Genomic DNA, 18,267 nt, shown 5'->3' on the forward strand with positions numbered 1-18,267 from the left:
AGAAGAAACATTAGGCCAGAGGCCTATCATAGCTTCAGGAGACTAGGCAAGAAAGAAGGGCCATTGGTGAAGTGTGACGGCAGCTGCACCGCCCCGCGGTATCATGCCGCGGGAATCTGGGAGACCACCTGCTGAACTAACTGACCATTTCCAGGAGCAGGCTCCCACCACCAATGCGATGGGCATCTAGTTAAGACTGGGGGATGGAAATGCAGGAGGATCCAGAGCACTCTTTTATTTCAGATACCCCACAAACCTGGTAATTAAGGATATCCTGAGGGTTTGGGAAAGTAGACCGTCTGTAACCGATAGCAGTTCTTTAAGGCAACTGTGTAACACACAGGAGATCTAATAAAAGAATAAGAGTTAACTGTTGTTCAGCACAAAAGGACAACCTCAGAGTAATTTTGGTTACCTTTCTTAATGCAAAAAAAAAAAAAAAAAAAAAAAAAGGTTTGCCTGATTTGTTGACCTAATATTCACAAACTTTGGGATGGAAAGGGAAAGAAACTTACAAAGAAATACGGCAATAAACTTTAAGGGCTAAAAACAGTTATTTCGTACCCAGGGAGGCATTAGTGGTTCCAAATGTGGGCTTTGGGATCGGGCTGTTCTGGGGCCAAATTCCAGCTCCATCATTTACCATTTGGGAAAATTATATCACATCTCTAGTCACAGTTTTCTCATCTGTAAAATGGGTACTAATCATCATTCCTTATTAGAGATTTTGTGAGGATTAAATAGGAGAATGTATATGGAGTGCCAAGTTCATCACCAAATCCACAGTGGGTGCTCAAGAAATGTAGCTTTCCTTCATGCTCTTTCCCCCTAAATTGTTTAAGATTATACACTGCCTAGATCAGAGGATAGAGGTTCATCATTAAGTTTACCCAGTTCTCTCTCTGGATACCCCTCTCGGAGTTGAAGGGAAGGAAGCAGAGCAGTCTCGCGGATGGCTTCAGTGTACACAACCTCTAACCTAGAGCTATTTGGGGCAGGTCAGAGGGCACCGTATGGCAGTGCTGTCAGGCTCCTTGTCGAAGAGCACAGTCACTCTTTACCTGACAAATTGTTAGTGTCTCCAACCCAGGTCCCGTGAAACACCAGCCCTTGCTCCTCATTTGTTAGATGTCACCTGTACCAGCATGGTTTCTTATACACAAGGATCTTTAGACAAAAATCTGTACATTTTTAAAGTTCTCTTCATCCCAGATGCTTTGCCCCATTGGCAAAATTCAGTCTCCATGGACTATCATCACAGTGCAAATGACTCCAAAATCAAAATGTTTAGCCTTGGCCTCTTTTCAATTTCTACATACCTACTGGGCTGTTTTGCACAGACCCAACACATCTCACACTCAAGGCTGAAGCCAAATATTTGTCTGCCACTCCCATCCATTATATTCCACCAAGTTCTCCTTGAGTTAATGGCATCACTGGTCTTCCTCTACTTTCCAGGTAAAAACCCATTACCTCTCCTACCCTTTCCATTGGCTCCTGATATCCAATAATCAAACTGAGCCACTCTATCTCTTCTATAATTCTTTCAGGTGTCTCTTCTCTTCCACTTCCTCTTGTCCTGCCTTTCTTCTTTACCTTTTACCCAGATTCATATATTCAACAAATAATCACCAAGCATTCACCATGAACAAGGTGCAGCAAAACCTGCGTTGGGGACCCTGAGATAAACAAGGTAGACCAGATCCTTGACCTCACAGAGCTTCCATCTTGAGCAAGTAAGCAAATAAATGAGAAAGATAATCTCCAATAGTGATATGGGTTATAAATAAAATAGAACCAGGTGATTTGAAAAAGAATCTCTTGGGCTGGGAGTGGGGAGGCAAAGAGAAGAGGATGAAGCACCACAGGTTGGGACTCACTGAGGAAGTGATATTTGAGCTGAAGCAAGAAGACAACTTGTTTACGTGAAGTTCTGGGAACAGCATGCTCTAGACGGGAGGAATGGTATGAACAAGGCTCACGTGTCTGAGGTCAGACTAAACTTACGGCTTGTTCAGGAAACCAACAAAGCCAGCAAGTGAGAGCCAGTGAGCAGAAATGAGAGTATAGGTCTGAGAAGCAGAGAGGAGTCAGCTGTGCTGGGCCGCACGCACACGGTAGGAGCATAGACTTCATTCCAAGTATGATGGCAAGTCACTTGTTTTTAATAAATCAGATTCACATTTCATTTCATATTATGATTAAAAGTGTGCAGTTTTTTTTTAAAAAAGCATTCAGGTGATTAACATATAATGTGTTACTAGTTTCAGAGGTGGAATTCAGTGACTCATCGGTCTTATATAACAGCCGTTGCTCACATGCCTTCCTTAATACCTGTCACCCAGTTACCCCATCCCTCCACCCACCTCCCCTTGGGCAACCCTCAGTTTTTTTCCTATGGTTAAGAGTCTTTCATGCTTTGTCTCCCTCTCTGATCATGTCTTGTAATAAGTCACCTGTTTTTTGAAGTTGTCTTTGGCTTGCTGTGGGGATAACAGAACATAGGGGAGCAAGATTGGTTGTCTGGCAATGAGTTAGGAAAACAGTTACAAGATGCTGGTGGCTGGACTAGGCTTGAGAGAGGATAAATGAGGAGAAACTGGTAAGGATTTTGGTTACATGGTGCAAGTACTGGTTGCCGTGTTACATGTGGATCTGCTCCTGTTCTTCTACCCAAGCTTTTTCATCTTGGTTCATTCAACACAAAGCTGACAGTGCCAGCCTTCCAAAGATGACATCGTTTGCCTACAGAGCTTAATTGGCTCCCCCCGTTGTTTTTAGAATCAAGTCTAAAGTTCTGGGTGTAGATTCACAGCCCTATGTTATCCAGTCTCAAGGGCTTTAGAGATATGTAAATGGACTTGCAAGGTAAGGGAACTAGAGTTACAAAGCAGTTCAAAAGTTCTGAGGTAAGTCATTTCACAGTGTTTTGTGGAGGAAGTGGTGTTGGCCTTTGGTATGTAAAGCACACCTTCCATGGCTTTATAAGTGCTCTTAGTCTGGGAGGTTCTGTCTGAAATGAGAGTCCCCATGCATTGACCAGTGGGGACATTTAACTCTCAAGGGAAGGAATAGGGAAGTTTGAGGAACTAGAAAAGATTAAGGAAAGTCTTAGAGTACAAATAAATAAGGAAGTTGTGTTAGGATTTTGTTAATTTTGTTATGATTTTGTACTTTATTCGTTCTCCTGAAATAATTTTGTTATGATTTTTTACTTCATTAGTTCCCCTGAAATATAATATGCATGTGTGTGTGTGTGTGTGTGTGTGTGTATCTGAATTAATACCTCCCAACAAAATTTAGTGTTTCAGAAGAGAAAACTTGAAAGAATAAAATCATGGCTCACACTAACCCTATGTGTTCCTTTTCCTTTCTGCCTTAAGCAAGCATTTCTTGGAAACTGATAATTCACATCAGCATCCTGAAACCAGCCTGCAGAAGTCGCCCCGGTACTAACAATCCAGAGGAACAGAAGGGAGCAGTGTTATCACTGAGTGATAACTTGCATAGGCTTAAGGCATTGAGAAACTGCACCTTATCCTGAGTAACCCTGGTGATTTACCTACCATCTCAAAGGGAATCTCAGCCAGCTGCTTGTTTCTTTCACTTGGTAAGTCTCCCGCCTGAAAACAAAGTTAAGGAGGAGTTTTCCCAGAGAGTGACCACTTCTCCCCCAGGTCTCAAGAAATACAAGCCCAGCTCTATGTGCACATTAGTTATTGTTTTGCCTTTTACAGAACAGATGGTGAAAAAATTCATCTGTACTGACCGTATGAGAAAAACAAGTTATATTCAAAATGTTATCAAGGTGCCTGGGTGTTCAGTCGGTTAAGTGTCTGCTTCAGGTCAGGTCATGATCCTGAGGTCCTGGGATGGAGTCTGGCATCAGGTTCCCTGCTCCGTGGGGAGTCTGCTGTTTCCTCTCCCTCTGCCCAACTTGTGCTTCTCCCTTTCTCTGTCTCAAATAAATAAATAAAACCTTTGAAAATAAATAAAATGTTACCATCAGACATGCCCTAAGGATTTTTTTTTTTTTTTGTACTGCTAGGAAAATGGATATATTCAGCTGTAAACCGAGAGCCCCACTCAGAAACATTCACTGAGTATCTGGTTCACACAGAAAATAGAGAAAAGAGTCCCCGCCCTCAAGACAATTTAGCAGACAAGTCTGGAGATAGCTCAGTGTGGGGAAAAGCTAGCAAGTACCCCCAAAAGACAGGTAAAAATTCTTGAAGGAATCTGAGGAAGAACTCAGCTGACTGCCTCCAGAGTCTAAAGCGGAGGAATGGGAGAGAAATTGGAGGAAATATCCTGGCGAGACAGTATTGTAATTGCACCTTGAAGGATCGTAGAGTCTAGAAAAAAAAAGGTACCATACAGAAGGGGAAAAAAACCAGTTGAAGGAGTGTGTGTGCCTGCGTGTGTGTGTGTGTGTGTGTGTGTGTGTGTGTGTGGTGTGTGCCTGCGTGTGTGTGTGTGTGTGTGTGTGTGTGTGCACGCATGCAGAAGCCTAAGTGTGGGCACAACCAGGAGTATGGAAGCTGGGAAAGAACAGGGCATGATCCAGTTTGGCTACAACAGAAGGTACCTGTGGAGGAGGAGTGGGAGGACTGCTGAGGAGTTTGCACTTGAATCTCTCCACTGGGAGTAGTGACTGAGTTTCTGAGGAGGCCTGACAGGAACAAGTTTCTCAACAACAGCTACTCCCACCCCTGTCCTGCCTCCTCCCTTGTCCCCTCTCAAAGGGGCCCCTTCTGCTCAGCTCAGCCCCTGCTGAAGGGTGTGGCTTTGACATCAAAGTTCTAAACCTTTCAGTTTTTGTTAACAGGCAGCAAATATCTTTCCCTCCCCACCCCAGTCATGGAGGAAAGAGAAATCAAGGTAAAAGCTGCTCTATGGGGGCTCCTGGGTGGCTCAGTGGGTTAAAGCCTCTGCCTTCAGCTCGGGTCATATCCCAGGGTCCTGGGATCGATCGAGCCTCACATCAGGCTCTCTGCTCCCCAGGGAGCCTGCTTCCTCCTCTCTCTCCCTGCTTCTCTGCCTGCTTGTGATCTCTGTCAAATAAATAAATGAAATCTTAAAAAAAAAAAAAAAGCTGCTCTATGACCATTTGGCAAAGTGAAGAATTGTGCCCATTTAGGGCATGACATTGAGTGATGGTCAGCAAGACTCATCTAAAGAAGGGTGAAGATGCTTTAAGTGTGTTGTTGTGTCCATGTTTCCACTCATTCATTCATTCATTCATTCATTCAACAAATATTGGTTGAGCATATTCTATGTGCCAGGCAGACATTGCTCTAGGCATTGGTGAACCCAAGTAACCAAATCTCCTTCATGGAGTTTACATTTGAGACTATAATCAAATAAACAGAGCAGGTGTCAGATGACGATGAGCACAGGATGACAAAGGAGGAGATCAATTACTATGTTGCAGGGGAGGGGCGTCAGTAAGCAAAGAGGGCAGGGGTGACAAGGAGAGCCCTGGGAGAAATGTGCGCTCTTTGGTAGTTTAAGCCTAAAAGGCTTCTTCTTGGCAGGTGAACTAGAGTAAGTACTGATATTCAGCCATCAATACTAACGGTAATAGATAGAATAGTAATGCCTATTATTATATGTATAGAGACTTTCACTGTGCTAAGCCTGATTTCACTTATTCTTCACAATTAACCAATAAATAGCATTAGGGTGACACTTTTAGGTGCAAAGGAAATTGAGGGAAAGAAAGGAAGGAGGGAAGGAAGGGGAGAAAGGCGGAAGGAGGAAAAGAGGAAGGGGAAGGGGGAAGGAGGAAGGGAGGAGGAGAGGGGAAGAGGGGAGGGGAGGAGGGGAAGGGGAGGGAAGGGGAGGGGAGGAAAAGAAAAAAAAAAGAGAAAGAGAGAAACCAAGGGCTCTACTAAATAACGTAGCCTGCCCCAGTCATCCTATTCACACGCACAGAGCATGGATCTGATTGCAGACAGTCTGACTCCAGAGCCTGCACTCTTCACCCAGACACCAGATTGGGGTACAGAGATAAATAAGTCGTGGAATTGCTCATAGTCTGGTAAGAGAGACAGACTCATAAACAAATAATCCCAGCACAGCAATAGGAGCTATAATTGAGGTATAGTGGAGTTAAGGAGACACAGAGGAAAGAGTGATTAAGTGCCTGACCAGGGGTGCGGTGGGGGGGGGTCATCAAACGGCAGACATTTGTGTTTATGTAATTCATGACTCTCTCTGGGCTCCCTTAGCCACAACGAATCTGCAGTTCCTTCCCAAGCCTCTTTCTGGTGGATTTCCCCAGAAATCCTTCACAGGCTGCCTTCACAGGCTGTGGTTTGTCAGCCTCATCCTGCACAAAGGAGGTAGTTCTGACATAGGGGCCGCACGAAGTCTTTAGAACTGTTCTGGAGAAGGAAGAAAAATAGTCAGGTAGCAATTTACCGTGACTACCCTCAGAGGCGGGTGAGGAACGTGACAACCAGGTGAAGTAAGGTGAGCTCCCCATGCCATGTTATAATGGAGGAGGAATGGGGAAAGGATGCTGGCTCTCCACCCAAAAGGTCATGTGCACTGTGCAGGCAGCTGAGAGCACAGAGGCTCAGGCAGGAAACCTGCATCCCCTTACTAGCATGATTTCCCTCAAACACCCCATTCTTAACCTTGTCTGCTGATGAACTTCACAAAATTCATAACCCCCCCCAAAACTGTATGTAAAATTCTATGTACCTATTCGACATTTTCTAGAGATTATTGACCTCATACACATTTTGAAATAGTATGTGGTCCCCCAAGGAGGTGTAGACCTACGTATTAAATACATTCAGAGTTGTTACTCCAATAGGTTGAAGTATAATATAGTCTTATTTACAGGCATCATTCAGAAGGCCTGAAAAGTCTATGTAAATGCATTGATACCATTGTTATAAATCATATTCATCAAAATTCTTGCAAATCAGTGTTGCCACTAGGTCCCCACTTCATGACTTCAGGGCTTGTCCTTGATTATACTGTGTACAGTGGACATTTTCTCTTCCTTTCGGCACTTCTGTGTAGGAGGATTAGCTTTTGAAGGCTACAGTGTAGTGTTGGTTCTCAACCTTGGTGTGTACAGGGGTGTGGGAGGGGGTGCAGTGTTAGATTGGGAAAAACAGTATCACATCACCCTTCTCGTGTTTTCAAGTCACATACACCCTCCCACCCATCCCTTCTCTACCCCCTACCCCTATTCCAGTCCTTTACTGATGCTGCCCAATGACAAACATGCCACAGGCTGAAATGTCCTCTTTAAGAACCATCACTTTCGGTTACCTGTCCTCAGAGGTCAAGAAAAAAAATATGGGATGAGAAAACTCACCTCCAGATGTATAACTCTAAAGTGCACTGGAAAACCGGACTATTAAACCCAACTTTATATTCTCAAGGACCTGCTATTGGAAGGCACTGGGAAAAAGAAAATCTAAGATGAGAACTTGACATTGGTGATTCCCTCGTGCTAGATAACTGTGAGTCTGAGAGTGACACAAGGCAAATATTACTAGCTTTTCAGAAGTACTAAAGGAGAATTTGAAGACAAGGATCTATCTCATTGACAGAAAAAGCCAGATGAAATCTTAAAATGTGGATGTTCATTTTCAACCGAAACGTTTGCCTAACCGCCTTTATATAAAAGCAGCCTTGCTGTTGTGATAAAGAGTGAGAAACCTAGGACTACAGATGATCAGAGCCTCTTTCTCCCCTAATGAGAAACATGTGCAGATATGTAAATGCATGTGTGAGCCTAGCATGTATGCATAAGCTGGACTCAGAGGAAAGTGTGCTATGCACGAAACCAATCACATCCACTTCCGGTGGGGTGGAAGGGGTGGTTAGGGAAGCAAATATCCGTTCCTGAAATCACAGCCTGAGGTAGAATCGCTGCTGACAAAAATATTACAAACAGGTTACTACTGGTTGGCTCTCCTCCCCTCACACTTCAGCCCAATTAGAGGCATGAGGAACCCGTAGGATCATTTTTCAAGATAAACCTAAAACTTCTACAGAAGATTTAATTAACAACCTGACTTGTGTTATATGAAGCATTCCAGAGATCGGCTGCCAAAGAAGGAATTTGATAAACAAGTAAGCAATTACAAAGCCCTATCTCCTGTTCGCCTTGAGTCATTAATGATTCAGTAAGGACATCACATTCCACATCTTGCCCCATTTTTTATTAATAAAATTTAAATCTGAAGGAAAAGGGGGAACCCAAGTGATATTTTATTATAGCAATCAAAATAAGCAACACCTCTCTCTCCCTCTAAATTTTATATGAAGAAAAAAAACATTGACATCACAACTGCTGTCAGAGACTTTAGAGTAAGATCCTACTATTTCTCAATCTCTTCTTGTTTAAAAAACAAAAGATTAAGAATGAGATGAAAAAGGAAGATGGAAATATCACTTGAAGTGCTTTCAATATGCATAGTAACTATTATTACAATAATGAGCCAGGACAATGCATTATGTCATTGACAGGTAGAAAATCATCATGAGTATTTTGCAATATCCATAGCTAACAGGCTGGAAAGAAAGTTAGTCTAAAAAATAAAATGGCATTCATCAGATCTCTCAAATAAATATATGACGTTTTGTGTTTTAGGAACCATTCGTGTATGTTTCTGTGCATCTGGAATTTAGGAACTGAAAAGTCCTGAGATGTCTTTTCACCATCAGATGGGTGATTACTGGACTCAGGTGTGTCTCCCCCAGGGGCACTGAATGCTCTCCAAGACAAGAATCATATCCATTTTTGTTCATCACCGGAACCCATCACCGGCATCAGGCACAGTGCCTGGCACTGTGTTCAATAAACAGTCACTGGATGAGTGGCTACATTGACATATCCCCATTCCAGGTCTGGTTCTTTCATTTTTCAGTTGAGGAAGTTGAGGCCAAGAACAGCTAAAATCCTCATATTACACATCTAGTGGCAAAACTGGCTCTAGAATGACCCTCTGCCTCCTTCCAATTCATTAAGGAGAACTGCTGTTTAGTGCAATTTTTTATCACTCCTTTACAGGACGACTGTTCTAAAGGAAAACAGAATCTTTTATCTTAGATCTTGTTGGAAAGATAGTAGGATTTTAACATATCTTTGGAATCTTGCCTTTGACACTTTGTTCTTCGGGAGTGCCCTGAGGAGAAAAATGTGGGCCCTAGGAAGAAAACTTAGTCCTTGCCTCAGCAAACTGTTAAAAAACTCCTTTTGCTTTCTTCTAATAGGTGAAAAGTTTTGAGAGAGACTCTGTAGCTATGTTTTTGGGGTTTGCTTTGTTTTGTTTTTTTAAAAAAGATTTATTTATTGTTTGAGAGAGGGAGCACGCACCAGTGGGAGGAGGGGCAGAGGAAGAGGGAGACTCTCCAGCTGACACCCCCCTGAGCTCGGAGCCCTCGGTTGGGCTTGATCTCGTGACACAACCAAAAGTCAGACACTCAACCAATGGAGCCATCCAGGTGCCCTAGCAGCTATGTTTATTTTAAAAAATGCAAAACTAAGTGCTACTCAAGTTCTTCTGAATAAAATGGTCACCACTTATGATGATGACTAGTTGTGAATAATAGTTTGGATAATATTTTTAAAAATTTTTAATCAAATCCCCTTATATTCTGAACAGGTATAATTAGTCAAAAAATTCTTTTAAATAGGCTTGATGCTCAATGTGGAGCCCAATATAGGGCTTGAACTCACAGCCTTGAGATTAAGACCTGAGATCAAGACCTGAACTGAGATCACGAGTTGAACGCTTAACTGACTGAGCCACCCAGGCACCCCCAATTTTCTTATAATCAGTGTCTAGCACAAACTTGGTACAATAGGCTACATATTTATACATGTATACATGTATTATATATTTATAAACTTTAGATGCTAGTATATGCCCTAATTTTTAGGTATAAGCTGTGTTGGCCAAAGGAGAGTCCCTGACGTCTTTCCTGAAGTAAGTATCAGGCACTGAAATTTGTGAGCTTCAATTTCTATACATGGCAAGCAAGCTCCGTTATCATGCAATTGGAGAGGAACCCCGGAGCCAGTCTGCCTGGGTGAGAATGGTGGCTGTACCCCTTATAAAGTAGATCCCTGAGGGCGAGTTAGCATGTTCTCTTCCAAGTACACCCAGGCCCTTACACACCTCAATTTTCCCATCAGTAAAATGGGTTAATAATAACATTTGCCTCACAGAGATCTTGTGAGAATGAATCAAGCAACATATGTAAAATACTTAGGACAGTGTTTGGTGTATAGTGCCCACTAAATGAATGCTTTTTATTACTCAATTATAAACAAAATGTTGTTGAAAATAGTAATTTTGCTTGTGTATTTGTTCCAAAAGGAAGAAAAACAGCCTCCTTGCTCCCTCAATGTAAATGAATGTCTAGTAATACTTTGTGGGAACAGCCCTCTCCCACTCCACGTTTCTGGAGTGCAGGTCGTGTTGATGCCACCTTTGTTCCAGTTGTGCGCATATGACTCACTTGGGTATTTCATATTCCCTGCCACCATGATTCACCAGCAACGGGCATGGGGTGCAATCAGAGCCAGAGGTGTGACTTGATGGCATTTGCTGAGATCACTGGGATTATAATACTGTCGGAGGCACTGGATTCAAAGATACCTGAAGCTAACTGTACCCTGAACTTGCCATCCATGGGGACAATGAATTCCTTTTTACAACATAAGCCTCTTGCATTTGTTCTTTACTATCTGTGATCCAAGTCATATAAACTTATATAGAAGAGCTGCTTAGGAAGATCTCACAAAAAATGTAGGTGATATAAAAAGAGTGATATAAAAGTGATTTAGTTGGTGCCAGAGAGGAAAAATAATGTGGTTAAGCACACAGACTCTGAAGCCAACTGCCCAGGTATAAATCCTGGTACTAGAGCTCAGCAGCTGCAGGACTTTGGACAAGTCACTTACTTATTTGTGCCTCCATACCATCCTCTGTAAACTGCAGGCAGTGAGAATATCCACCTTCCAGGGGTGTTTTGAGGATTAAGTAAGTTAGTATATGTAAGGTCCTTAGAACAATGCCTGAGATGTAACATGTACAAATGGGACACAAGCCCATTTTTTCACTATTATTCAGATCTTAAATAAGTGGTGGCATAGTGTACCAAAGAAAAGGTAGGGAAAATGGCTCTTATGTCATGCCAGCTGAGATTTTTCTGTATACAAAGGAAGAAACTGCTAAATTAAAAATGCCTCTTTGTAGCACTTTCCCGAATAGATATTTCTTCAAAGAAGCCATACAGATGGCCAACAAGCATGTGAAAAGATGCTCAACGTCACTAGTCACTAGGGAAATGCAAACCAAACCCACAAGATATCACCTCACACCTATAGGAGTGGTTACCATCAAAAAACCCCAGAAAGTCACAAATATTGGGTGGGATGTGGAAAACCAGAAAAGCTTGTGCAGTTTTGGGGGGAATGTAATGAGCATTTACTCTGGAAAACAGTACCATGGTCGTTTCTTAAAAATTCAAAAAGTTAAAAGTAAAAAAATAAAAATTACCGTATGATCTAGCAGTTCCACTTTTCAGTATAATCCAAAGTTATTGAAATCAGGGTCTTGAACAGATACCTGTACATCCATGTTCACAGCAGCAATATTGACAGTAGCTGAAAGGTGGAAACATGCCAAATATCCATCAGTGAATGAAAGGATAAACAAAATGTGGTATACACATACAATGGAATGTTGTTCAGCCTTAACAGTAAAGGAAATTCTTATTTATGTATTTATTTGAGAGAGAGTGTACCGGGAGGGGAAGGGCAGAGGGAGAGGGAAGGAATCTCAAACAGACTCCATACTGAGCGTGGAGCCCGACACGGGGTTCGATCTCAAAACCCTAAGATCATGACCCAAATCTGAAACCAAGTGTTGGACACTTAACTGACTGCACCACCCAGATGCCCCAACAGTAAAGGAAATCCTGACACGTGCTACAATACTGAGGCTCATTGAGGATATTATGTTACATAAAATAGGACAATCACAGATAGACAAATATTGCATGATTCCAAGTATATGAAGCATGTAGAGTTGTCAAGAAACTAGAAACATAAAGCACAATTGAGGTGGCTAGGGCTGGAACAATGGGCAGCTGAATGGATAAAGAGTTTCAGTTTTGCAAAGTGACAAAGGGCTGGAGATCAGTTGTGCAGCAATGTAAATACTAATGAACTGTAAACCTAAATACTATGTATTTATGTACAATGTATGCACAATGTATGTACAATGTAAATACTAATGAACTGTAAACCTAAAAATCGGTTATGATGATACATTTGATGTCATGAGTATTTTTCTATAACTAAAAATGAAAAAATTTAAATAAAAAGAATTCTTTAAGTACCTCTGGTCACCCTCTAGGTAGCATGGTATCTGATACCGCTGGAACTCACTGACATTGAATGAATAAACGAATACTCCTGGAATAAACCTAATGACAAAACAAGAAAAGGGCGAGGGAGTTTAAAGAGCGGAAATATTTGTGGAGTAAAATGGAATCAAGTGTCAAGTGCTATGTGAAAATTTATTATGTGGATGAGAAGACAGACTACATAATAAAAAAGTATAGGGCATGGGGTCTGTAGATATTGGTTCCAGTCTTGACTCATTAACTCATTTGTTTTTTTCATTCATAAAATATTTACTGAGCACCTACAACTTACCAGCCACAGGCACTGTTCGTGTGCATCAGTGAACAAGACTCTCCTGCCCTGTGGGGCTTATTTCTAGTGGGAGAGGACAGCAATATTGAACTTCTGGTTCGAGTTGGATGTGTAACATCAGACAAGTCCCACAAGTTTTCTGGGTCCTAATTTCCTCATATGTACAATGAGATGCATGTGTCAGGAGGAACAAAGTGACGCTTTTCCTTTTCACATTCCAAAGGATTTGAAAATTACATGTAAATATGGAACAAGGACATAAGAAACCACTAGGGGGCAAAATGAGCACGGCATAAACATTGTACTGATGTAAAATGTGAAAAACAAAAACGTGATTTCACTCATATGTGGAATTTAAGAAACAAAACAAACGAGCAAAGGGGAGAAAAGAGAGAGAGAGAGAGAGGCAAGCCAAGAAACATATTCTTATGTATAGAGAACAAATTGATAGTTCCCGGTGTGGGGAATGGGGGGGTGGTGTTGTTGATGGGGATTAAGGAGAGCACTTGTCCTCGTGAGCACCAGGTAATACATGGAAGTGTTGAATCACTATACTGTACACCTGAAACTAATATTACACTGTATATTAACTGAAATTAAAAGAAACCTGTAAAAGAAATTTTTTAAAAAGGAGTCACCCTTTTTGCATGAAAAAATAAGCAAATAATGAGTGTTGTATATTATTGTAGGTAGAGAAAGCTCTACAGAACAGTTATCCCAATAACTGTTCAAATAACTACGCTTTATTCTACAAATAAAGTACTTGATTTAGAGATCATGTTTGTCTGAGGAATAACAGCAGTTAAGTAGCAGAATGCTTGATTATTAATTGAAAAGCGTCACTAAAATGCATATAATAAGAACATGTCTGCAAAACCACAAAATACCAACATTGCACTGGGTGTGGTGCAAAAACAATGAATACTCTTATGCTGAAAAGAAATTTAAAAAAAAGATTTTATTTATTTATTTGACAGAGAGAGAGAGATCACAAGTAGGCATAGAGGCAGGCAGAGAGAGAAGGGGAAGCAGGCTCCTCGCTGAGCAGAAAGCCCAATGTGGGGCTCGATCCCAGGACCCTGAGATCATGACCAGAGCCGAAGGCAGAGGCTCAACCCTCTGAGCCACCCAGGTGCCCCTCAACCAACATTTTCAGTCTTTTTTTTTTTTTTTTAACATTTTCAGTCTTGATGCAGCACTTTACCCTTTATTAGATGTGAGGATCTGATACATATTTAGAATTCTTTCACTGCTTCATTGTTACCAAAGTGTATCAGTCTCTTTGATTCCAAAAGCAAATGTATATTTTTCCCCTTGTATCCCACTGGGAAGTGGTAGTTTTAAAATGTAAAAGAATGTTTTTGACAGTCTTCTTTCAAAAGCTGGAGTTTAATTCCCTATTCCTTGGATATAGGCCAACTTTAGTGATTTCTCGCCAATAGCATGTGTTAAAAGTGACACTGTGTGATTTCTAAGGATAGTGCAGAGGGAGGAATACAGCTCCTGGCTGACTCTGTCTTTCAGGATACTCTTCCTCAGAACACAGCCACCGTAATCTGAAAAGGGCCATGTTATAGGGAGAGGCGCATGTAGGTATAACAACTGAGTGCTGCATCAAAGGTTCCAATCAGGAACTAGCCTCAGAAGTCAGACCTGTAAAGGAATGAGCTCTCAGATGATTGCAGATGATGATTGCAAACCCTAGCCTTTAGGTTCCCCAGCTGTAGCTGTGTGGAAGAGAGATGAACTCTCCTTGCTAAGCACTGCCCCAAATTACAGATTTATGAGGAAAATTAATGTTATTATTGTTTTAGGCCATAAAGTTTTGAGGTGTTACTTTTACAAAGCAATAGAGAACCAGAACAGGAGCTAGTTGTCTTTGGGAATATGGCCCAATAATTTCATAAAAATAAACTGCCTGAGGATTACATCAGTGCTTCTGTGGGCTCCAACCGGAACGGACCCACTCCCACCTGCCCTGAAAACAATAAAAATATGCTCAGGTTATGCTATTGCTCACTGCCAAATCTCATGTGCACTGACGCTCGGGACTACAGAGTCTTGGAGACAGATCAAGCCTTGTCCTTCCAGGCATCATTTTCACTGACATCCATTGGCAGGTTACTATAAATGTTCTCCCAAGCAGCCCATCTGCAAAGGGAGTCTTTTCTTGGTCTGGACTTTCTAGTTCACAAACGAGGAACGGCAAGCTTGGCTGGATAGAAACTCAGTAATGACTTCATCAAGCAGGAACCCCTGAGGAACAGGAGCATTTCTCCAGGCGGGTTACTGAAGATGGCTAGCTTGCAGCCAGTTTGCAAGGAAGATGGGAATAGTGGGCTTCTTTGAGCTTAAAACACCAAAAAGCAGAAGTAGAGTCTGTGTGTCATTTATAGTGACTGGCACATGTTAGATTCTCAGTAAATATTTGTTAAATAAATAAATATCACAAACACAGCATTATTTAATGCCTTATTGTTAGAATACTAAATGTTACATCCTAATAGAGTATCTGATGTAATGAGATGGTTACAATGACTCACTTATTCACCATCTCATCTTCATTCATCACCTACCATCTGAAAGTCTTAGAAAGGATACACTGATGAATCTGACACTAACCAGATCAGTAAAATTGATGAAATTCTTTGTTCTGAGCACCTATTCAGCCTATCATTGAAGGAGGGATTGGCAGAACATATGACACTCAACACTGGACAGATGAGATTGGCAGCAGCTTTTTCATCACATTTACCCACAGCCCTTATGAGGAGGGCACTGAAAGCCATGCAGAGCCATGAGGGGTTGGCACACAGGAATAGAGTGAACCAGCACGGGCCATGGGGGAACTCTGTAGTGTCAAGAGGGTGGGGTGATTCCCAGCTTTCTACAGGGGTATATGATTGGCTTATAGGAAGCTCATAGGAAGGTAAAACCAATTAGGTTGAAGGCCATGTTGGGTGGAGCTGGTATGGCTGATGGGGGAGCTAGCAGGTGTGGAGCATTTCCTGCTGGGTAGGGGACACATCTGGCAGGAGAAAAGGAAGTCACTGCTAGGCTTTTGGGGCACCATGAGGGTCAGAAAGGTCAAGACAGCATTTGAAATTTAGATCTTATAGTACATCTCTTGGCCTCTGATCTTCCCTTGTAAAATCAGGTGGTGGGAAACAAGTGATCTCAAGGCTCCCATCAGTTTTAATTCTCTTTAATTCTCATTATGTGAAGCCACTCAAATGAGAGGTCACTCTCAGAGGCACTTGCTGTCCTGATTTGTCTGTGAAGACCTGTCTATTTTTGTCGATGTTGGCGATATCTCTGCAAATTCAGGCTAATCTCCTAGGGCCCTCTGAAAATGTTAAGGTGAAGTTGAAGCACTTTATTTCCAGTGAGTGGGAAGGGGAGTACATTAGAACATTTAGCACAGAAGTCAATTTTGGCATTATCAAAAAGAGCTCTTAGAGAGTCCAGGAAAGAAATGACATTTATAGGCCCCAAATCAACTATTCTTTTAAGTAATATTAAGTTTTTTAAAGTAAAATCTTAGCAAGAGTTAAGAAATGTTTATATTTTCTTTCAGAGGTAAAAATTCATTATCTCAGCCAGTATGGGATTTTTGAGTCTTATTAGATGCTGCAAATTTAGGAGTACAGGGGAAGAGTCAAAAGCACCTTGCTTGTTTAATTTCAATCAGAAGGAAAAAATGTTTGTCTTTGACTTCCAAACCTAAATTTGCATTATGTAATAAAAACTGTAAGTTTGGGGCACCTGGGTGGCTCAGAGGGTTAAGCCTCTGCCTTCGTTCAGCTCAGGTCTTGATCTCAGGGTCCTGGGATCGAGCCCCACATAGGGCTCTCTGCTCAGCAGAGAGCGTGCTTCCCCCCCTCTCTCTGCCTGTCTCTCTGCCTTCTTGTGATCTCTCTCTCTCTGTCAAATAAATAAAATCTTTTTTAAAAAAAGCTAAGTTTGATTTCACATGCCTCTGTTTCAACATAAAATTATCCTCATCTCAGGAAAAGAACTTAAGTTAATGTTATCAATAGTCTTAGTAACAAAAACTATCTAAGTACATAAAGAGCATTATGGTTAAGAGAGAGTCATCTGCTCTAATAGTCATAAGAGTAACTATTCTCTGCTCAGAAAAGATGTGTTCTCCAAGATTTAAGAGATAATTAAAGAAAGTAGAATAGTAATGAAAAGAGTGTGCTGCCTATGGGTTTTAAGCTAGGATGCTCTCCTACTTGGCTACCTGGCCCAGTGACCTATTTCTTATTCTGGCCAGACACCATTATTATCAAGACATTAATATGAAATCAAATAAAAATAAAAAATTAAAATTGTATAGTTTGAACATGTGACCTCCAAAGAATGTTTCAAATTTACATTTAAATTTATCTGGCTTAAAGCTCCCAGACCAGCAATATCTTGTGTTGGAAATATTGTCTTGTAACAAAATAAAGTTTAATATGACTGTCCTTACAACAGTAAAGAGTTAAACTGTAATGAAAAGCTGTGTTGCTTGCAATGTCTAACTGGGCATCATGAAGAATTCTAACAGAAAAATATAAAAAATGAATTGCCTAAGGAAAGTGTCATGTATTAAACTTACAGTCATTTCTAGGCTGCTCTCTTACTGACGATAATAAAACTTGATCCCTCCATCATTTTAAGAAGCATTATATTAAATTTTTTATGGCGATTGGTTTAGTGGCTAGGACACTGCCATTTTTCTTCTTTGAAAATGAACATATTTTCCACAACATAAGTCATAATATGCTCTGTATCCTGATAAACTCTGTGAAGAGGAGAGAAAGGGAGATAAAGCAGAAAGATGAGCACATTTTCTTTAATGTTTGAAATAACATGAAACACACCAAGAAAATCAAATATGGGTACCACTGTTCAAAATTTTCAAGTATGACTGCTCTAATGTATTAAACCAATAGTACCTGACATCAAAAGGTATGTGTGAGAGTAAAATGCACAACACGGAGAAGCCCAATTGGGAAAATATAGGACAGAAGATGACAGAAGCATACTTCTAATATACTCCAGAGGATCAAAAGGCAAATTATAAGACAATACAAAATCTGCAGGGAAGCATCAGAGTGAATGTATGTAATTGATTTTGGAAAGAGATAGTTTGTTCAAGCCCAATCATGGCCGTTCTTCAAAGTCCATTTTGGTTGCTGACAAAATCCTACAGCTTCTATAGCTATATAGATGTAGCAATGACCATAAGTTCAAATATTCACTGAGCACTTAGTATTTAGGCCTTGATTTTGCAGGCATTATCTCAAACAATCTTTGTAGCAAGCACGTAAGATGAATACTGTTATCCTCTTGCACTTTGCCCAAGAGAAAAGTAAGGCACAGTGACTTTGCTAACTTCACGGCGAGTAAGTGAGAGAGGATGTAAATCCAGGCCATCTGGCTCCAGACATGCTCCCTTAACCACTATACACTATTAATTCAAATACATGATGAATATACACTATTAATTCAATAGCCCTCTGAACATGAGGTAATTTGTCATGTGCCCAATGAGAAGATTACAAAAAATATTT

The 18,267-nt window shown here is 41.1% G+C and overlaps 1 protein-coding gene across 2 annotated transcripts in view; it reads right to left on the bottom strand.

Annotated features, from left to right (window-relative positions):
* The window catches only part of KCTD16 (potassium channel tetramerization domain containing 16), a 317,274-nt gene that overhangs the window by 294,242 nt on the left and 4,765 nt on the right, over positions 1-18,267 (bottom strand). The window contains exons 1-2 of one of the 2 annotated variants that reach the window (XM_082726068.1): positions 17,310-17,370; positions 11,541-11,647 (exon numbers count right to left, since the gene is read on the bottom strand). The gene's annotated coding sequence lies outside the window, so the exon portion shown is untranslated. Of the gene's footprint in view, positions 1-11,540; positions 11,648-17,309; positions 17,371-18,267 lie in introns of those variants that run through there. The other variant, XM_082726067.1, reaches the window with a different exon arrangement.

This window comes from Mustela nivalis, assembly GCF_964662115.1.
Source record: "Mustela nivalis genome assembly, chromosome: 3".
NCBI lineage: Eukaryota > Metazoa > Chordata > Mammalia > Carnivora > Mustelidae > Mustela > Mustela nivalis.